Source organism: Microchirus variegatus, assembly GCF_963457635.1.
Source record: "Microchirus variegatus genome assembly, chromosome: 10".
Taxonomy (NCBI): domain Eukaryota; kingdom Metazoa; phylum Chordata; class Actinopteri; order Pleuronectiformes; family Soleidae; genus Microchirus; species Microchirus variegatus.
In genome coordinates this window covers 27841135-27865286 of record NC_139811.1, presented here as the reverse complement: position 1 = coordinate 27865286, position 24152 = coordinate 27841135, and positions in this window count along the sequence as shown.

The following is a 24152-nucleotide window of genomic DNA, read 5'->3' as shown; positions in this document are numbered from 1 at the left end:
ATTCTCATTGGTGTAATATACTGTATATATTTTTTCATAATGTAAACTTTTTTTGAAGTGCAATATATTGTCATTTTTCATACTGTCAAATTTTTTATACTGTAGTTTTCTCATCAGTGCAATATCCTTATCCTTATTTATTATCCTTATTTAATAGCTCAGCCTTGTTTCCGTACACTATAAATACCATGTGCATACTGTGTATATTCTGCAGACCGGTTGTAATGTACATTCTATTTTTAAACCTATTTTTATAGTCAGTGTTAATATCTTTATATATTGTACTTTATAGATTCTATTTCTTTTTGGTAATGCATGTTTATTATTTATTATCCTTATCCTTACTGTCTTGCTGCTGTAACACTGTAAATTTCCCCACTGCGGGACAAATAAAGGACTTCTTATCTTATCTTATCTTATCTTATTATTCCTCGGGGGAGGAATAGGTGTCAAAGTATCAGTTGAGCAGTCTGAAGTGTTTGTGTTTGTTTAGAGTCCAAATCTATCTGATTTAACGTTCAGCGTGCAGAACGTGTGTCCAGACATTCGCTATGGTCCCAGTTTCCCATCTGACACATGTAACCATGACACGAACGAGCAGGTCATCATATGCCTCATTGTCTGCGTCAATGCCAGAGTGAGCTGTGAAAACAGAGTCCATATGTGTACAATAGTCAGCTGCTAACTCACCCTCCTTTAGTGTTGTGTTGTGAATCTCAGTCCAACACACTCTTAAGACGAAAACATCAAGCACATCTTCAGCCAGGCTGGCCACCATGTTGTTGAACCGCACTGATCCAACAGCTGGGGATGTTGACCAGTTGGCCGGTCAGATGTTGGCCCATCTGAGTTTGAAACACCTACAACACACAGCTTCTACCTCCTGTAGAGTTGGATTGTCATTTAGCTGTAGGTGATTGTCCTGCTGTGTGTCTCTGAGGGAGGAGGGGGTGCAGTGCAGACTTGGGGACAGCACATGGAGGAGGCAGATTCAGACCTAAACACACTTTGGATAACTTTCAGCACAAACACATAGTCTTCAAGACACTCTTCAAATTACTCACAGAGACACTCAAAGTTATTTTTGCAGAGTTTTTCCTTGTTCGTCAGTCAGGTCTGTCAGTGGAGTCAGTGATTGGATCAGGGTCGTCAGTCACCTAGATTTTGTGTTCAGATGTTTCTTCACACAGTAAACTTCACTTATTCTAGATAATCTTCATTATTATTCATTTTTATTTTTAATTAATCATTTTAACCCTATAGTGACTGGAATATATTTCAGATTTATATGTTAGTTTATAACCACTTGAATCATTTTCACATCACAACAACATCCTTCAGCACACTTCCTTTCCTATAATGAGACAAAACCATTTGTTTTTACACAAAATCATGTCACACATTCATCTTAAAAATTAATATTATCATTTATCAACTGGGCCTCTCAAAGCACTCTTGAACAGCTTCAAGTCACCCATTCACATTCATGCTCTACATATCACACACTCATCAGGAGCTGTTAATGACTCAGTGTCTTGATCAGGGACACTTCGTCATAAACAATTATCCTTTCATTAACCATCTCATGCATCGTATAAAACACAGGAACAAATTAAGCTGAGCTAACTCAGCCCCAGCCACACATCATCATCTTCATATTGATAAGAAATATATAGTTCTTATAACAAAATACAGAGTTCCTATCATTTATTTATTTAATTAATTAATTTATTGTTACTGTTGTTTTTATTGTTTATTTTTTAAATATATATATATTTCAAACATTTTTAAACCTTAATTTCAACATCTTTCCCTTCTTACTACTTTCCACAATCTTTCATTACCTTACTTTTCTTATTCTGAAACCCTCCTTCTCTCTGCCTCTCTCTCTCTGTCACTGAGTCCAGCCTGTAGACTCTACCCACAGAAACAGCTCTTCTTGTTCATCACAAGAAATCAGCTCTTAGAAACAGTTCATTCACCATTTTACTCCAACACCATCAACTTCTATCATTTAATACCATAATACCAGTCTTTTCAACATACAAAAACCTTCAAAGCACTTGATTACCATCCTCAATCCAAAACAAACTAACATCTCCTTTCTCCTGTAACTTCACACACCTTCACACTTCTCCTCTCTGCCCTTTTTTTTTTTTTTTTAAACATATCATCTGCCTGCAGCAGATCAAACATTGATTAAACTAATGCTCTTGACATGGTCTATCTTTTTGTTATAGAGGCATTTCCTCTCTCTTTTTCCCCAACTTTCTACAGTCATTCTGGCTCCACAGCCTGCAACAACCCCATGCAACTTTTCCTCCTCACACAAGCTCTGCAGACTGAGCTCAGATCAACATACACAAAACAACACAAGCCAGCCACAGACATTAAAACATCATATAACAAAACAAAACAACACAAAACAACACTTAGGCCAAATTTGAAATGGTTTCCAATCTCAATTAAAAACTTTTTTTTTTTTTTTTTTAAAGTCGACTTCCAAAAACAATATACCTGCTCGGTCTTGAAGCCAAAACGAGGTGGTATTTTGCAACCCCCCAAAACTAATTCTCCGATGATTCGGCCCTCACGAGACAGTCATTGCCTTCAGTTAATTTAGGATTGATCCATTTATATACCCTTTTGTTTTCTACTAAATTTATTTTTTTCTTCAGAGCTTCAAAACTACAAAGCAATTATAGAATATCTTGACAGCAACCACACAGGAATTACCACTGTCTACCTATGGTTTCACTCATGTGCACTAGTCTCCAACACCACACAGGAATTACATGAGACGGTCCCGATTACCACAAAGGAATTACACCGGACCAAATATTCAAACCACAAAGGAATTATAGAATATATCGACATTCAAACCACAAAGGAATTATAGAATATCTGGACAGCTACCACAAAGGAATCACAACTGTCCACCTATAGGTTTTACCCAATTTAAAAAACACCATACTCACTTTTAAATAGATGGAGCGTCCACTGGTCAGTACCTGTTTCTGACGTCAGGTGGAATTCCTCCTCCTTGGTGGAGTGGAAATTTTCCTTACCGGTAATAACCTTCAGTCAGAACTCAGAACCTGAGCAGTGGAACGTCCATCCCATCCTCGTCGCCAAAATGTGAAAGAAATTTCATTGGAGTCATCGGTGTTGGTTAAATCGTGTCTTTACTTCATGCATGAAGGAGCGACTCTGTCACCAAAGCTGGTCTAAATGTTCTCTGACGTTGCTTCAGAGAGCTCAAACATATATACAGTCACATCAAAGCAAGTTACAACAAGACAACCCACTTTCTTTATGACCCACACGTCATCCTGTGCCCCTCATGCCGACCCCTGCTTTACGATCCCATCATTTGTTCACAGCTTGACTTTTGGTTAATTGTTATCTTTAACAACATGGAGAAAGCCTTACACTAAAACCATCCACGGGAACAGGAAAACAATTTATTTCCCACAGAACAGGTGAAAAATTTGATAAAAATAATGGACTTGCGAAAATCAATGCAAAATGGCTCAGTAGCGCCTTCACGGGTTAGCCCCTATGGAGTGGCCAAAATTTAGTTGGGCCGAATGTCGCCAAATTCAGTGGGAACATTGTCCGGCCCGAGACGAGCAAAAAATCCTCTTGACACCATGACCTCAACTCAACAGGAAGTCGGCCATCTTGGATTTGAAGTATTTCTTGGCATTTCGCAAGTTTCGTAACTGAGCTTACTAATCTGAGGCCGTTTATCCGAGGAAGATGAAAAACGCGTCAAATTGTACGAGACCCTTCCAAGATCAAATGTTATGAGAATGTTGCGCAGATTCAAAAGGGCGTGGCCACGGCAGCCATGGGAACTTTGGCGAATTTCGATGGCTCGCCGCAAAACAAGAAATGCGCTATAATGCGAATTTTAGCCAAACGTGATGTCGGCCATCTTGGATGTGTTCTTCTCCCGCGCAAAACTTTGACATGTATCTCCTCCCACAGTTTTGAGAAAACACCCACATATCTTATATCAGAACGTGCGTCTTGATCGGGAATAGCCGGCTTAGCTAAGCTTTTCTCGTAACCATGGCAACAAAATCGCGAAAAAATATGAAGGAGTTTCACATAGACATGAATGGGGAAACGGTGTTAAACATGATCAGAACCCAGAGCAGTTTAGACCCTCACAGTGTCGTCACACTTTAACATAGAGACCTGAAACTTGATCTGTGAGACCAGGGATCCGTCCTGAACATGTCTGCAAACTTGAACCTTTGACCCAAACTCAATGTCGGCCATTTTAATTACGACGTTTCGCCGCTAAACAGGAAGTACCCTACAACTCCGACGTATATTGACCGATTGTTTCGAAACCTTATATGCGAGACCAAGGGCCTGCCCTGAACATGTCTGCAAGACATTACCTGCACACAGGAAGTAGCTCACCCGAAACCGGAAGTGCCCTGTAACTTTGCCGTACATTGACCGATTGACTCGAAAAACTTCACGTGAGACAAGTGACCCGGCCAGAACCAAGTTTGCTAGTCGCTTACACGTTCTGGCGATGTGAGGTCCCGCACAACGCTGCTCGCAGCTTTAATTTACCTAGTGTTTTCAGTTAACGTTGCAATGTTTTCTGTTAATGTCTTTAACGTGGCTGTGTTAAAGCTCCCATAGTGTGGTCCTGTTGCACATGTTAGTTAGTTATGGAGGTCTACTTACATTAACTTGTTTTTATGCTCAAAAACCTCCTAGTTACTGTAAACGAGCCGATAGAAATCCTCTTTTCTGACGCTGTTCTGAGCCACGATATTTCAGACACAACACTCACACCCAGAAGACAGAGTGTGTTGTGATTGGTCAGCCAACGACAGCTTTCCCAACTGTCTTGTGATTGGCCAATACCAGGAAGTGACATATTCAGCACACCCGCTCTCAGAAGCGCAGCTCCCCCCTCTGGAACGGTGGATGCACTGCTCCTCATTATCAAAACATTGTTTTAACAGTGTTTAAAAATAGCTTCTTCACAACTCCCCGCCGCAGTCCCTTTGAAGACCTTTGACCCAGAGTCTGACCCAGAGTCAGAAGACACTGTCGCTCGTGAAACACCTCCACAACGGATGTTATTCTTCTTCTGCGGTTCAATGTACGCAACCGGATGTGCCCGGAGCAGGACGATCTGCTGTTCAGGAGAAGCGCTGTTTACGTAACGGGACTGGGTTTTTCAGAGATCTCGCAATTAGAAAAACCCGAGATTACAATAAAACACAGCGTTCTCAGCAGTGGCTGAATTGTTTGTTTAGAACCTTCAGGGCTTCTTAAACAAGGTAATGATACACACTAAAAAACAGCCTTAATAGGAACTTCAGGTCTAGGTCCGCCTATAAAATGTTATTGTAAATAATAAAGTTTTTAGGTTTTAACAGTTTTTGAAAGATTTCTTAAAAACTATGTTAATTCAGAATCAAATACTTGTAAGCATTTCCTGTTTAAAGAAACATGATCATATATTACTTTGAGCACCGTCTTCTTTCCTCATGTTAATGTATCAATAAGGCCCTACAACAACACAATGTCACACTTCGTCTTTGTCTTTTTTACCGTCAACTTCAGCCCCAGTGCAACGTAAGATCCAGCCTCAGCAGGTTTCCCTCTGATCTGGATGTGCAGTCTGGTTGGAGTCGTGTAAGCCAAAGAAGCAAACGTACAAGCGTCGTCTTCTGAAGTCTTACAATCTGTTGGCTCGGAGATGCATCCTGATCCTCCACAACCGTCTTGTGCCACCTGGTGGACAAACACAACCACACTCTGACACACTGTACAACAGAACATCATCATATGTAAATGTGTTTTTTTTTTGTAAGCAATCGAATATTTTGGTCAAAACATCGAATCTTCATCAAAGAACCTTAAAAACGTCTTCAGTCACAAAGAAAAAGCCCAGGTTTGATGTTGTCTTTAATCACCGACTTGTGACCAAGACTATTTTTTTATTAGATTTATTAATTTGACTCATTTCCAGAGATAAATGTGTGATTTGATCATCAGAGATCTACACGTCTCATTCTCAGAAGAGGAAAAAATAAAAGCCCTGATCACTGATCTTCACCGTCTTTCTGTCAATTACAAGTTTTATGAGGAAAAGATCGGAAAAAGCAGCATCGTCAAAAAATGTGAGAAACAGCCCTTTAATATTTCATCTTCACTTAAATTTAAAGAACAACAACTTATTCTTTGACTCGTCCTTATGTCTGTGACGACGGCAGAGTTTGTGTTTTTAAATGTCGTTTGGGTTAACTGTGGGTTCAATCCTTTCAAAATAAAAGCTCTGAAGTCAAGCTAATATAATGATTAAAGATGAGGTTTGTTAAATATCTGTTGAATAAATAACAGGTTAAATCATATACGCTGATGATAATAAAGCTGTCTTTACATTTGTAAAGTGTGTAAATAATAAAGTGGTGGAGGCTCAAATAAAAACACCTCATTCTAATTTGACAATAGATTCATCAAGTTTAAAGACAAACTGTAAATGACATCAATGACATGTTTCTATATCAAATGTGTAAAAGAGGACAGTGAGTGTTAAACTCACCTGGAGGAGACGACGCAGAGGGAAATCCTGGACGACTGTCAGCAGCGCCAACAGAACGCCAACCAACAGCATCAATCCCAGCTCCATGTTTTCTAACAAGACACAAAGGCAACATTTTCATGACTTTCTTTTCAAACGTCCACATGAGCTCCGATCTACGTCTGCGTCGACATCTTCATGTTCAGACAAAATCATGTGGAAAAAGACACTTTCAGTGAAGAAAAAGAGACGCTTCAGCCTCGTGTTGATTCAAAGTCTTACATTTAAGCTTGGTTTGGTTTTTTAAATGACAAAACTTTGTCTCTCCATGACTCTACAACAACAAGAAGAGCTGCTGTGTGTGTGTGTGTGTGTGTGTGTGATGATGAAAGGACGATGACATCACAACAGTGTGCTCTTTCAAAACTTTAGAAACATTCTAGAATCACCGTGAAGACAGGTTCATCAGGGTCACTGTTGTCGTCCTGTGACTTTAAAATCATCCTCTTTAACACACTAATAAAAAACAGACAGAAATAACTTGTTTAGAGCTAATGATTCTTTTCATCGTCCATTAATCTGGGGATTATTTTCTCCACGAGTCGTTCAAAAACGTGGATCAGTGTTTGTCAAACCTGGAAATTACCATGTTCTCAAACCTCTTTGTTTTTGTCCACAAACCAAAATAATTTCTTTGTTTTATGGAGAAAATGTTCACATTTAAGAAGCTGAAACAATCAGAAATCTGGTTTCAATCATGAAAAAAAGCTTCAAACCGATTGATACACGATCAAAATAGTTGACGCTTCATTTAGTAATGGATTAATAATGAATGAAGGGTTTGTTTTTAAATGTGCTGTAGAAATACATTTGGATTGGATTAAGTTGATGCCACCATCCTTCTTCATTGAGGTTTCATGAATGACTTTTGACCGTCTGCTTTTAATGCTGTGGCTCTGAATTATCTACGATAAAGTCAGAGTGACTCACCTGACCGAGTGCTGGTCTGAGGTCTGTTGACCGAGAGCTGGTGTGAGGTTTGTTGAAGGTTAGAATGTGGAAGAATTGGAGTAAATAAACGTTTGCATCAGCCTCTGAATTCACAAACCCTGACACATACTAAATTATAATCCTTTCATGATGAGAATGAAAGGGTTACGACGTCACAACAGCCTTTAAACTTCACTTTGATGTTGTGGAGGAAAAGGTTTTCAAAGGTTAAGCATACAAGTGAAAATAACTGAGAAAATCAAGTTAAAGTTATACATGACAAAAGGAAACAATTGAGTAAAGAAAACTCTTTAATTACAGCCCTAACTGTGAGACTGTGAAGTGTGTGTAAACTAGGAGAGGAAAAGGAAAAAAACTAAGTCAAAGGAAGTAAAAGAAAACACCTGTTTAGACAATTACTCCAGTGAGGAGCTGTGTTTTCATCACAAAGATAAGTGTGACTTGTTATGAGATGTGCCAGAAAAGCCCCTGTATAATCAACATGTACTTTTAATCTAAAAAGAATGTCATCCACTGTGAGAATGAAGTGTGCATGGTGAGATACCCTGTTATCAGTAAGCGTGCCCCCTAGGGGGAAGATCCTGCCTGTGTTTTATGTCATCCTGGAGCTCGGCTTGTTGGTTGGGAAGAGCATGGTGTGACACTTGGCTGAACCTGTTGCTGGGAGCAAGCCAATGGAGCTTGCCAACGGTGCAGAGTGCTGAGAGAAAGCACCTAGCTCTCAGAATGTATCAGACAATCTCAGACTGTATGAGACATTGTCACAGGGGGGCGGCAACAATTATCACCCACCTACCCCTCCCTACGGAGTAGAGTGTTAACCATGCCTTAAGACCAGAAAAAACAAAAGAAATAGATGACCAATCCGACACGATTAAACCTGTTGATTTGATCCTAATAGGTGGAAAGGTTATGGGGATGGACATAGGGGGGTTCTATCCCCCATTAGGGTTATAAAAAACGATGCACACTGTCTGACACCTCAGTTTGTACCTAATCTTTGGATTTGGTACAGCTCACTGGGTATTCTTTGTGGATCTACAAATAAATGCCTTTGGATTGAAGACAACGAACGCAACTCTGTCTCTTTTTGTGGAGTACAACTCTGTCTCTTTTTCGGGGTGAGACTCTGTGATTTATTTTTGAAGCCGATTTGAGAAAAAGGTCGTTCCACGACAATGTTCACTTTAAAACAAACTGGTTCATCATCATCATCATCATTATTATTATTATTATTTATCCAATGATTTCTTTTCTCTGTGACCTCTGACCCTGTCAGAAAAATATAGACGATTAAAATAGTTGCCGATTCATTTAGTCATGGATTAATAATGAATGGGTGAACGGTTTCAGCTCTAAACTCATGAGAAGTTGATATTAAGTGAGGGGCCACATGTGGCCCACGGGCCTCAGGTTTGACACCACTGCTTTAAATCAAGCTCAAATCATGTCTAAGACGCTCTGCTGATTGTTTTCAAACATGCAGCAAAGTGTGCGAGTGTTAAAGGCCATACTCAGCAGTGCCCCCTGCTGGCTGGAGCAGGGATGTGAACAGCACTGGTCCATGGTGTGAATGTCTCACAGCCACAGACGGTCTTGGTTCACACAGCAGTCGACTACTCATCAAACGACTGAGTGAAGAAACCAGTCAATTCAAACACAACTCATTGTTTTTCAAAGTAAATGTAAAGGTGGAGCTTTAGCAGATTTACAGTAGATTGACAGTGTATTCAAATGAAGGCGTGGCCTTAAAGCAGGACCATCTGACTCTGATCATCTCTAACTAATTGTTGACAAACTCTTTTCTTTCTTGTTTCATAAATCCTGTCTGTTTCATGTCTCTATGGGATGTACAGCACTTTTTAAATGTGCTGTAGAAATACATTTGGATTGGATTAAGTTGATGCCACCATCCTTCTTCCTCTGTGTGTTGATTTCAACAAGAACATTGAATGATTTCATTGAGGTTTCATGAATGACTTTTGACCGTCTGCTTTTAATGCTGTGGCTCTGTAATGTTTCGATTTTCTAAAGCACTGTGGTCGACTGTGGCTTGTTGTAAAGAGCTGTTCAAGTTCATGACACTGAAGGTTGAATTATCTACGACAAAATCTCACTGTTCTTTTAATGTTTCATGTCCTGCTGTTTGTGCTCGTGACCTATGAATTATCTACGATAAAGTCAGATTGACTCACCTGACCGAGAGCTGGTCTGAGGGCTGTTGACCGAGAGCTGGTCTTAGGTCTGTTGACCGAGAGCTGGTCTGAGGTCTGTTGACCGAGAGCTGGTCTGAGGTCTGTTTCATCATTATTATTATGTGATGTTTGTTGAAGGTAAGAAAGTGGAAGAATTGGAGTAAATAAACGTTCGCATCAGCCTCTGAATTCACAAACCCTGACACATACTAAATTATAATCCTTTCATGATGAGAATGAAAGGATGACGACGTCACAACAGCCTTTAAACTTCACTTTGATGTTCACTTTAAACGAACTGGTTCATCATCATCATCATCATCATCACCTTTATTATTATTATTATTATTGTTATTTATCCAATGATTTCTTTGAACTCTGTGACCTCTGACCCTGTCAGCAGAGTATAGAATCACCGTGACGTTGGTTTTCTGTTCACAATGTTTCTCTTTATTATTGTTTTACTCAGATATGGAACAAAAGAATTGAAATCTTTTAATAAGAAACATTCTGTAAGTGTGTTTAACCCTCGGCCCTTTTCGTGGCTTAGGGTTTGTTAATTGTGAAGCCATTTTGTCTGTGTTGAATGGATATATCTCAAATTTTCCAAAGGAAATTCATTTTTGGTAAACTTTAGAACGGTCATCTTCTTAAAGATTGTGAAGTTTCTTAAATGAGCCTAAAATGGCTAAGCAACGCGAGAACTTACTAAAGTGTTCCTCCTTCCCAAAAACTGCTATAAAAACATTATATATTAAAAAAAATTCCACTTTAAATTGTCAGTCTTATAAAGCTACTTCAGCCCTAAATATACACATCAAATATTAATAATGTTTTTGACATTTTAACTCTTTAAAGGCCAGTTTGTTTTGTTTTCACATGGAGCAGCACTAATTGTACTACTTGTGTTTCCAGCTGCTGTTTTAGCCAAGGATGAGATGGACGTGAGGAGCATCACAACTGACCTGATGTCTGAGGAGGAGGATGGAGGACATCAGCTGATGGTTCAGCCTCCATCCTTCAGGAGCCAGGAGCTGTCAGAACAGTTCTGTTCTACAAGAGAGGCTGGAGAGGGACCAGAGTACTGAACAACCCCCACAGAAGGCTACATAATGGACCACTCTCTGCAGACCTGCTCCAACTTATGACCCTGAAGAAGCCAAGAGAGATTTTTCATAAAGCTTCACTTTCCTATGTGTCTTATTCTCTATTGTGACGTGGAGTTAAGGATAATTAGTATTAGTATCATCAATAATTATAACAATATTATTATTCAGTCTGTGGCCTCTGCTGGAAAGAGCTTTCTAACATGACCCTGATGTCATGGCGCCGCCATCGAGTAGGATGGCGGCGCGCACGGACGCAGCGGCTCACGGCTCTCCCTTTTGTGCTATTTTCTTTGTTTTTCGTTCGTGTTTTTCGTAAGTACGTGTTCAAATCGCTGCTATAGCCGTCAGGACTTACTCGACGTTGGTTTTAGGCATAAGTTACCCACCACAAGTGACTTTCAACAAACAAGAGAAAGCAGAAGCGAGGACGCCGGTCAGGCCTGTTGGTGAAACTCAGGACACAGCCACACAAGCCTCCCCTACCCAGCTTGTTCCTCACAAACGCGAGATCTATGGTTCACAAGATGGACGAGCTGGAACTACAGTTGGCTGGGAATCGCTATGTTAAGAACTGCTGTGTTATGATTATAACCGAAAACCTGGCTTCACCCGCGGATCCCCGAACACCAGGACCTGGCAGAGCACACAGAAGCAGTACTGTCATACATCAGGTACTGCATTGGGAACGTCACTGTGGAAAAAAGAATCCGGGTTTTTCCCAACCAGAAACCCTGGATGACCAGCCAGGTCCGAATGCTGCTCAGGAAGCGTGACGCTGCCTTCAAGTCAGGTGACAGGGAACTGTACAGTGCCTCCAGAGCAGACCTGAAGAGAGGAATCAAGGATGCTAAGTCGGCCTACAGGAAGAGGATAGAGGACCACCTCTCAACCCACGACAGGTGTGGCAAGGCATACAGCATATCACAAACTTCAGGGGCTGTAACATCACACCTGGGAACCCAGACGCCTCGCTGGCAGAGGAGCTGAACTGCTTCTTCGCAAGATTTGAGAAAACTGAGCCCCATACAGCCTCACCACCTCCGCAGCCACCAGCACCCAGCACCGTCACACTGACTGTACAGGATTCTGAAGTGAGACGGGTGCTAAGAGCAGTAAACCCAAGGAAGGCAGCTGGCCCGGACGGGATACCAGGGAAGGTGCTCAAAGCCTGTGCAGACCAGCTCTCACAAGTTTTCACCCGCATCTTCAACCGTTCCCTGTCTCAAGCCACCATCCCATCCTGCCTGAAGACAGCTACAATCATCCCCGTGCCCAAGAAATCATCCACAGACAGCCTCAACGACTACCGCCCAGTCGCCCTAACACCGGTCATCATGAAGTGCTTTGAGAGGCTGGTTCTTCACCACATCAAAGACAGCCTTCCTCAGACCTTCGATCCACATCAGTTTGCTTATAGAGCAAACAGATCCACGGAGGATGCCATAGCCATAGCTCTCTACACTGCGCTGAGCCACCTGGAACACCAGGGGAGCTATGTGAGGCTACTCTTCATTGATTACAGCTCAGCCTTCAACACAATCATCCCAGACATTCTGGTCAGTAAACTTGTGGATTTAGGCCTCCACCCACACACCTGCTCATGGATAAAAGACTTCCTCACGAACCGTCCACAGACACTGGACCCCGAACATCACGGAGATCACCAAGAAGGCCCAACAACGCCTGCACTTCCTGAGAGTGCTCAGGAAAAACAACCTGGATGAGAAGCTGCTGGTGAACTTCTACTGCTCTTCCATAGAGAGCCTGCTGCTGTACTGCATCACAGTGTGGTACGCCAGCTGCACTGAAGCAGACAGGAAGGGTCTTCAGAGAGTCCTCAACGCAGCACAGAGGATCATCGGCTGCACTCTCCCCTCCCTAAAGGACATTTACCACTCTCGCTGCCTGAACAGAGCGAGGAACATTGTTAAGGACAGTTCCCACCCCGGCTTTCATCTGTTCGACATGCTGCCCTCTGGCAGACGCTACAGGTGTGTCCGAGCTCGGACAAATAGACTGAAGGACAGCTTCTTCCCCAGAGCCATAACCACACTGAACATGGACATGCACTGACCATCCTACCTCTACCACATACTCTCACACATTCTGGCATGTGCAATACTCTAAATTTCATACTGAAATGCTTATTTATTTAATAATTTACCCCACACTATGCAATACTTATATACTTGTGCACTACTTATATTGTATATACAGATTTTTATCCTGCTTAAATTACATTCCAAACTGTGCAATATCTATATTTTTAATGGTACCCTGCTAAAATCACTTTCATACTGTGTAAATATTTATATTTCTATTTTTATATACTGCAAAATTACATTTCATTCTGTGATATTTATATTCTATATGCTGCTAAAATCACATCTCACACTGTGATATTTATATTTCTATATTTCATATACTGTAAAAAAAAATTACATTTCATACTGTGGAAATAGTCTTATTTATTATTTTTTATACCCTGCTATGGGTCACGTATCATAGAAATGCACTTTTTATATTTAAACCCTGCTATAGACCTGATATTCATACTGTGCAATAAGAATTTGATGGCTGTTTATCCTTTTAATGTAGTACGCTGAAACTGAAAACCCACCTCACGTTAACTAGGGTCACTTTTTCTTTTTAATGTCCTTTTGACCCATACTCTGGTTGTTGTTGTTGTTGTTGTTATTGTTCTTCGTTGTTAGCTGTATGCACTTTCAAGGTGAAGTCAAGTAAATCTCGTTGTACAACTTGTATAATGACAATTAAGGCATTCTATTCTATTCTATGGTCTCCCTGTGTTCAGTATTCATGTCGGTAAAAGTGGGCGTAAAGTTGGAAACCTCAGCACACTTCTGCATTCATGAACTGTGAGAAATAATAAATAAACATGAGTCAAAGTGTGAGCAGCTGATTGTGTGACCTGTTGTGGTCACTTTGCTTCACCTCCACCTTCACATCTGACCATTTCTTTATCATCTGTGTGTGTGTGTGTGTGTGTGTGTGTGTGTTATTGATTTGCATATGTAAATGTGGGCGTGGTCAGGGAGGAGTTTGGCACCTCTGCATGTGCGCTCACTTCCACGTTGATTTGGGATGTGAAAAAAGAAACGTGCTTGGATCCATGCGTACGCACACTTTGATACGTCTGAATGTATTTATGCGTACAACAGTTTGTGTGTTTGTGTTTGTGTTTGTCTGCAGAATGACAACGACTGAGGATCCAACAGCAGCTGGTGAGCGTTTGTCTGCTGTTTTCTTCATGTTGTCCTTTGGAATAAATGTAAAGCATTTATTTATTTACTTATATTTTTATTCATTTATTCATGCATTTATTTATTATTTTATCTATACTTTTTTTTTTTTATTCCTAAATTTCTTTATTTCTACTTGTGTCAGGTTCAGTCCTCCATACATTGACCAAAGAGCTGCATCATGCAAATACAGTAGTTTCACTGTTTGTGTGTTTTAAAGGTTTTTCAGCTGTTCAACACTGCATCAAAGTTTCAAAATAGAAGCTCAAGGAAAAAGAAAATCCGGTGAAGATGTCCAGAAACATGCCGTCCTTTTTCTTCACATTTAAACCCTAACCCTGACCCAACAGTGAGGGACCACCTGACCCTATCAATAACAAGCCCCTCCCCCAACCACTCCCACTCTCAGATGGTGACCTGCTGATTGGCTAACCATTCACAGCACCATTCAACTTCTTCACTGAAGCCACTTCCATGTTCAGGCCAGAGCAGCAAGAGAAAAGCTCTCTACTGGACTGGATTTCATGGACTAACTGGACTGGATTCACTGGTCGTGAGTACAACAGAAACTCACCATAACTTTGGTGATTAATAAGTGACGATCTAACATTGTTTATTATTAAAATCTGACGATGCAATAAAAAGGATCAATGTTTCTGCCAATCATCGATCCAATCATTGATCCGTCCCAGGACCTGATCATTCAATTCTCCTTGAAATGTATTTCATGTAAATATTGCAGTTTTTTATTTTCTTGTGTCGTGACACGTTTGTCGACCAGTGGGCAATCTGAGTAATTTAGGAGCTATAAATCAAATTTGACCTTACATGTAAGGACACGTTTGACCACCAGAGGGCAGTCTGACCCTGCCAGACCATAAATAATTCATCATAAGGGTTAACTGGCCACTCTCCAAAAACAAAAAGTTTAGGCGGACTCAATGCTCCACATTTTTACTATTACTCACTAGCAAATCAACTTCAATATATCTACAAATGGACCCATCCCACCCAGTCAGATAGCACTTGGTCAGACAGAACAAACAGTTAGCAAAGACATCCATCTCTCAAACTTACCGTTCCTAAGCCAAACTATCAAAAAACACCCATGTTTCCAAAACCCCACAATATCATCAGCCCTGACAGCCTGGTGGAAATTCCACAACATTACTAACTCTGGCACCCTCGCTTTTCACCCCGATCTGGCACAACCTGGACTTCATCAGCAATAAACAATCACTATACATCAGCACTTGGGTATATAAAGGGATTACTCACCTTCAACATATTTTCAATAATAACATCCTGGTTCCATTCCCTCTCCAGGTCCAGAAGTTCTGCATCAGGAGCCATCAATTTTTACAATACCTACAGGTTCCAGCATCCATTCAATCAACAATGAAAAACAAGAATATAAACTTAGACCTCCCCCCGTCAGCCTCTAAATTCATTAACATCTCCTCCTCAAAAAAACTTTGATCTAAAATATACAAATTATTATCACAGGCAGATACATCACCCTCCATACCTTCGGAAACTGACCTCTCCATTGCTCCTGATACCGACTTCTGGCCCCAAATCTGCCAGAACATTTTCTCCATGACAACAAATTCCACAACTCATACAATACAAAATCCTTCATAGAACTCATTTGACTGGACACAAAATGCAACAAATCTTCTCATCATCTGGAAAGACCACTTCTGGAGAAATATTATCCCAGATCATGGGCTGCCACATCCCACTTTCCCCTTCACTGTTCATTAGGAGACCTATCTACAATAAAACTTGACAAAATAAACACCCGTTCACTTCTAGTGGCGCTGACCGTTGCCAAGAAAACTATCCTCATGAACTGGAAGTCTCTGAACTCCATACACATCATACACTGGAAAAACCTACTTGCAGACGACATCTCCTTAGAAAATACAAACTCCTCTGACTATAATCATAACCCTGTTATCATTCATCACTTTACTACAATCATAATCTGCCACATACCAGCCACAACATCATTCACTTCAGTTCTTTGATGCCTCAATATTTTTCTTTATTATTTTTTATTATTATTATTGTTGTTGTTGTTGTTGTGGTTTGTTTTTTAAGCACACTATTATGATTAATATTATTGTGTTTATTATTATTTATATTTATCTATTACTTATTTATTATTAGCACACTATTATGATTAATATTATTGTGTTTATTATTATTTATACTTATTTATTTATTTATTACTATTTATCACTTGGGTCGCGCTTGTCGGGCCATGACCTGTGATCTCCTCTCCTCCGATTCTCTGTCTGTCTTCAGACGGCACATCACCTTTTCTAATTGCACATCACACTAGTTTAGAAAGAAGAAAGGGGACTCACATCAAATTATACTTCATGACAACTCCTCTCCTGGTTTTTAATGCACAACATTAGAAAGCACATATGTCAGAGAAATATAGTGATATGGTAATAATGATGATAACAGTAATAATGGTAGTAATGGTGATAACAATAGTAAAACATATTAAGTAAATAATTAAGACTATATATACATCTAAACATAGGGTAAGGTGTTGTGCCGCATTCAGTCCGTCCCAGTTTGTGGGGATGTAGGCTGGGAGGAATCCGAGGTAGTCCATGAATTTAGAGACTTCCACTCCACCCATATTATAATTATTGTTACTCATCATATTTAGTAATATTGAATATGGTTGTTATTTTCTATTATTGATATTATTCGGATTATTATAATTGCAAAATTATATTAACAAAAAAAGTTTGCATTATTGTATTTTGTTTTTGCTCTTTTGCTTCTACTTTTTTTTTCTTATTCATATATTCTTTTTGTTTTTTTGTTTTGTTTACTCACTTCTGTTATTATGATTCCCACTTACCTGTCTTACAATTATAATATTTATTATCATTATTATTAATATTATTAGATATTATTAGATGTTTCTTACTCTCATATCTCACACACACACACACACTCACACAAAGTCACAAATGCTGTTGTTTGTTGTTTTTGTTGGTCTGTCTGTCTTGTATTGTTATTGTATTGTCGAATTGCAAAATAAAAAAATATATAAAAAATAATAATAATTCATCATTAAACTGAAGAGCTGCAAACACCTGCCCTCTGGTGGACAAAAGTGTCATTACGTTTAGAGGAATGATTGAAAGCTGCTGAAGAACCCTGTACCTGAAAGATCAATAAATGATGTGAAAATATAAATGTAAATAACTTTTAAAACTTAGTAAAAACATAAACATTACATTGTAAAGAACCCACATTATAAGACAATATAAATATATAGAGCAATAAAATACTGTAAATAAATGAACACACTTATATAAACTTAAATAACTCCCATTATAAACTTATAAATAAAATATAAAGTGGATTTATTCTGTTTTATGGTTAATAAGTGTTTGCCTTTGGAACCAGAGTCTGGGGTTCAAAACCCACCTCTGACACTTCGTTTTTTTTAAATATATATTTTATAATAAAGTTTATAATAGTTTTATAATAAAGTTTTCCTCTATTCAAAACAGTTTCAACAATGTCACAGCTATTAATAAATTTGACCTTACATGTAATGACACCTTTGTCCACTCGAGGGCAGTTTCAACATGTGAACCAATCCATTACCCATAATGATTTGTGAAAAGTTAATAGTGAAGAAAACAGTGTCTTTTGGAGAAGGGTCTAACTGCGGGCCGGAGGCCCCACGCCAGCCCTCCCCTTACCATTACGGGCACTCCCCTTACACGCGGGCACGCCTCCTCAACACTGATTGGGTGAGAGATCACGTCTGACGTGATGACGTTTGCTTTTGTCGAAACTTTATTTATACACGCGTAACCCATGCAAACTCATTGACAGAGACTTTTTACCACGGTGTGCGACAATAATAGAAACAAATAAAATACTCGCTGACATTTATGAACACAGAAGTGTACTTTGTATGCAATTTATGAATAATTAAAGCCACTTTGTAAACTATTAAATAATATAGCCAAACTGCTAAAATATATAAATGCAGATTATACACATACACATAATTATCACGTTTCTGATATAATGATCACGTTTACAAAATAAAGTATCACGTTCATAAAATATAATTATAACGTTTATAAAATATAATGATCACGTTTATAAAATATAATGATCACGTTTATATATTACAGTATCACATTATAACGTGATACTGATCCCCAAAAAACATTTCCACTGTGACGGCAATAGCTTCTGTAAAATGTAACGTTTGTGAGTAATTTAATTTATTTTTGCAAACTTCCATGATCACAGCAAACTAGGTTATAAAAAGTGTTTTGTTTAATAGCCTACACTTTTTGAATGTCTTATTAGTCTGTTTGACAGAAAAAGTATTAGAACTATAGAAGTCTACTTGTTCTATTTTTACACTCCCATGAGGTACAACTACGAAATCACTCAACAAAGCTTTCAACAAAATCAACAATAAACTAAACTATTGCTGATTATGTCATTAAGGAGTTGTTACCTATTTCCAGGTAGATATGTGAAACTCTGGTATCTGAATCAAACACAGTTGGACATCAGTGGATATTTTGACGAATGAAGTCATACAAAAGCTCTGAAACACTTGATTCTGCACAGAAAGTTGTATAACTTTCAAATCCATGTAATGAATACAAGAAATTAATGATATATTATTTTTATTCGTGTAACACAAAATAAACTTTTTACACTTTTGACAAAGAGCCCCTGCTGGAACAAAGGCCTTTCTGCATGGAGTTTGCATGTTCTTCCCGTGTGTGTGTGGGTTTTCTCCAGGTTCTCCGGCTTCCTCCCACAGTCCAAAAACATGCAGATTTGGGGATTAGGTGATTTGGCCGTAGGTGTGTGAGTGTGAGTGAACGGTTGTTTGTCTCTATATGTGTTCCTGTGATGGACTGGTGAACTGTTCAGGGTGTGACCCCGCCTATCACCCTATGTCAGCTGAGATAGGCACAGCACCCCCCGTGACCCTTCAGTGGAGGACAAAGTGGTAGGTAATGGACAGATGGATGGAAAACAGTTTGACTCGAATCACAGTCGCTGAAGAAAGTCCTCACTCTCTAAAGCGCTCTGGAATCTGGCCAAGAGGCTTTGGATTTTGAGCCTTGCTTCATCAGACAGGCTCTGGCTCTGAAGCTGTTCACTGAGCAGCGTTATCTCACTGATAAGACAAAATGATACAACAAAATGAGGAAGTCATTAATGACACTCACATACATTTGGGAACATACACTGCTGTGAAAGTTGGTTTAACAGTTTTATAAACTATCTGACTTACCTCGAGTCAAACTGAGTTCCACATTTGTACATCTCAGTGGCTTTGTCCAGGGAAATGGAGTGTACAACTGCCAGGGCGAATATTGTTGCCTATCTCATGAAGATTAGGATTGTGTTGGACAGTGACCATGTGTTAAAAGGAGACATATACAGTTATATAAAATATGTAGTCTTTGAATCAGTGTCTGATATCTCACCTCTGGCAAAAGTACATCCATGACGAAAGCCACTGGATCAGCGTACTTCTTGTCTGTCTTTGTACTTTCAAGTACTCCAGACAAGAAGCTCATCACCTTGTCCACTTGGTCGTCGTCTTCAAAAAGAATGACGACCCTGTCCTCCTTCTTGGCCCAGGGAGACACTGTGCTGCCGCTGATGATTTTCTATAAATATATTATAGGTTTTTAGTTTGGGTATTCATATATAAATACAATAAATAAATAAATCCCACACAAAATGCTTTTTGACAAACTCACTTGAAGGTGTTGCAGCATGCCTTGATCCTCAGTTATCACTTGAACTAACAGGCAACTGGACTCACGCCATTTCTTTCTTGCCTGTTGGGCCCTTTCCTAAAATGAAATTATACAATGCATAAATATGCAACACTGTATATATTCAAGTACTTTGAATAAGACAATTTCTTTCCCTGATTATTTGCACTTCCTTACGTACCACAAGACTCTTTGTGGATGCATCATCGGAGCTGACCATAGTAACATCACTGCCCTAAATGGATACACAGATAAGTTTGAATGAGACAGAACACATCTGTGTGTTTACTGATGTATGAAAGAAATGCTTAGACTAACCAAGTCTTTTGCAGGAAAGATGTACGGCATCTTGCTGTAAATATGGTCATCTGCATCCGATGGCACCTGTAGACGATCATCATCACAATCAGAATTGTGCCAGCATGTGTCATATGCAAATGTTGCAAATCTTCAAATGGCAAATCGGACACTGAAAAGTGTCTGAGTCACATTGCCTCAGCTCAGGGCCTGCTCCAACAGGAAAGGTCATGTTGCTCTGTAAGAGAATTTTAATATTTAATATTTAATTACATTTCTTTTGTATTTTTAATAGGGAACATGTTTCATCGACAATCCAGTAGAAATTAACTGGATTACATTTGCCTATAAGACTTTACCTGTCCTAAAATATATGTAGGCTAACTGAAATTAAATAAATTTAACTGTTGACTGTGATTTAACAGAACTTTTTATCTCTAAACGTGAAATATATTATTCATTATCAAATGTTTCATCTTTACAATTGTAGAACTGAGGTCACGTTTTCAAATTAGCAAAGCTGTGTGCAACTTCAGTCATTTAAAGATTTAAAAAAAATGACTAGATAAATCTAAATAAAGAGCATGTAGTTTATCGTAAACGTTTCTTAGTGGAAAATGTGACTCACTTTGTCAATGTTATAACCTGTATGAGTAAAGGCATTTAAGAAAGTATATACGTATACTAATACTATTTTTTATACTAATATAAAAATACCAGATGAAAAAATGGAATGGAAAAAATATACAGAACATAAAATGAATAGTAAATAGTGCAAAAAAAATGTATTGTTCAACATCTATACTATACCACATCATTGGAAGTAACATAAGAGTCATGGGAAGTCGTTCTTACACAGAATACAGACTACCGTTTGTGCATAAAATATCATTAAAAAAATCACATACTATTAGAGTTGGATTAAATTGTTTTATTTATTTTGTGTTTTTATACTGCCAGCCATTTTGAACGGCAGCCAATGAGTTAATTCCGGCAGAACTGGCTGCAGAATCCAGGGTGGGGATCTTCGGAGTAGATCCCCCGCAACTCCCCTCGCCTTCCTCTTCCAACATACCCTGTGGGTATGGCAAAAACAAAACAAAAGCATACTTGTGACCTACCATCTTATGACAATGTCTTTTTTTTGGACAGCGGGCAGTGGAAGTGCGAACAGCACACTGTGCACCTCGTCACCTGTAGTAACACTTTTGTCCACCGGAGGGCAGTCTAAATAATTTAGTATCCATAAATCAAATTTGACCTTACATGTAATCTCAAACGTGTCCACTAGAGGGCAGTCTGAATGATTTCTCATCCAAAAATCAAACTTGACCTCACATGTAATGTTAAATTTGTGAACAAGAGGGCAGTCTGAAGAATTGGGCAGTGATAGATTTGACCTTACATGTAATCTCAAACTTGTCCACTAGACAGAAGTCTGAATAATTGCTTAGCCAATAATCAAATTTGACCTTACATGTAATAACATGTTTGTCCACCGGAGGGCAGTCTGAAGAATCCAGCAGCGATAAACCTGATTTGACCTTACTTCTAATTACACGTTTGTCCACCTGAGGGCAGTTTGAATAATTTCTCAGCCAATAATCAAATTTGACCTTACATGTAATTACATGTTTGTCCACCAGAGGGCAGTCTAAATAATTTACGATCCATAAATCGAATTTGACCTTACATGTAGTAACACTTTTGTCCACCTGAGGGCAGTCTGAAGAATCAAGCAGTGATAAACCTGATTTGACCTTACATGTACTAACACTTTTGTCCACCAGAGGGCAGTCTGAAGAATCAAGCAGTGATAAACCTGATTTGACCTTACATGTACTAACACTTTTGTCCACCAGAGGGCAGTCTGAAGAATCAAGCAGCGATTAACCTGATTTGACCTTACATGTAATCTCAAACTTGTCCACCAGAGGGCAGATTTCTCATCCATAAATCAAATTTGACCTTACATGTAATGACACGTTTATCCACCAGAGGGCAGTCTGAAGAATTTAACAGCCATAAATCACATATAACCTTTCATGTAATGACACGTTTGTCCACCAAAGGGCAGTCTGAATAATTCAGCAGCCATAAATCAAATGTGACCCTCCTTGTAAAAACACTTTTGTTCACCAGGAAGCTGTTCCATCATGTGAACCAATCCATTACCCATAATGCTTTGTGAAAAGTTAATAGTGAAGTCTTTTGTCTAAAATAAATCACATTTTGACTGTGAAACATTTGACAAAAGATGCTAAAACAGTGTCAAAAAGTTTGTGATACATATTTCTGTAATAATTCAAGTTTTATCATTTAATTCTTTACCAGCACCATAAGTGATAAGACTTTAGTGGACTTTAAATACTCTGGTATCCCCCAGGGAATGTAGATTATTACAGCTCATTTCAAACCCTGCAGTAGCCATGGATGAAACCTGTCAGGCCATGGATTGCCCTCTGGAGGGCAGTGTCAAAGATTAATCTTACTGTTTCAAAAGTTTATTAAAAATATTGAACCCCCCCACTGGTATGGAGGATGAAAAGTGCCAAAATTAAATAAATGTGTTGTTAAATGTTTCATTAATTCATTAAAATACCAATTCATTATATGTAAAAAAATTATATATTTATTTCAGTATTTAATTATTTCATGATCCGTGTTGCAGTGCATCATTAATGTATTTTATCTGTCAAAGTCAGTGGGCGGGGCTAACGCTGATCTAGCCTGATCCATTGCTTTGGTCTGAAGTAGCATGCCTGGAGAAATAATGGAGGATCTTCGTGAACTGTCTCGAGAGTTGGTGAGAGATATTTTAGACTTAGCAGAGGATGTGGAAGCAGGAAATGCCGACCTAGAGCATGTCGCAAATAAAACAGAGGAATGTATTGAAGCCGTTGGACTTATTTCCGCATTGTCCGACCAAGATGTTGACCGTAGAGTGACTGAAAATTTAGAAGAAGTCCTCCACCGATTCTCCGATACCAGCACGCAATCGGCTCTACCAGAGGTGAGTAGTAACGCGCTACATTTACTCCGTTGCAAATACTTGAGTAACTTTTTGAATAAATTGTAATTTATTAGTTTTATTGCAACATACTTTTGATTGAGTATATATATATATATACATATATATAGCATCCAGTTGAGTCACATGACAACCAGCTGTTAGCCGCAAATTTACTCACCAGCGGCTCGTTGTTTACCGTTTCTGACACCGAGGCTTGGTCTCCGGGTTTGTTTAGCTAACAAGGCTCTCACGTCTCACTCATTGAGTGGGATAGTCACGCACTCCCGCCACACATTGTATTTCTCACGCTGAAAACAATAGAGTATACATTTATTTGGTGCCGCAATAGAACCGGGAGGAAACTGTTCTCATACACACATGAGCTTGTTTACTACTGAGCAGTGCTCACTTCAGTGGATACTCCATCTTGTGGTTCAAAGAAGCTTTGCATAGTCCATTTTAGCCAGGAGGCTACTTTTAGTTGTAACATTTAATTTTTAGATTTTATACCCTGGCCATGCATACATTAATCATTGCATTTGTCTGTTTCAATTATGTCACAGTCCCCTACCCCTGTCCTGAAGGCCTCAAAATCTGCCACCTACACGTACAACACACAATCATAATCATCATGTTGCTCACAATATTTCAAAAACAAATCAGGAGAAACTCAGTACTTGTACTCTAGTAGTCTTTTCACTGCATACTTTCTTACTCTTACTCGAGTAATTACTATATTTAAGTAACAGTACTTTTACTTGAGTAAATTCTTTGGCTACTCTACCCATCTCTGGTCACAACACACACAGGGACCAGGCCGTTTGGCGTTTGACATACCGAGAGCAGTCCTGGAGCATCAGGTTCTTTGTGGATTGCCAGCCGGTCA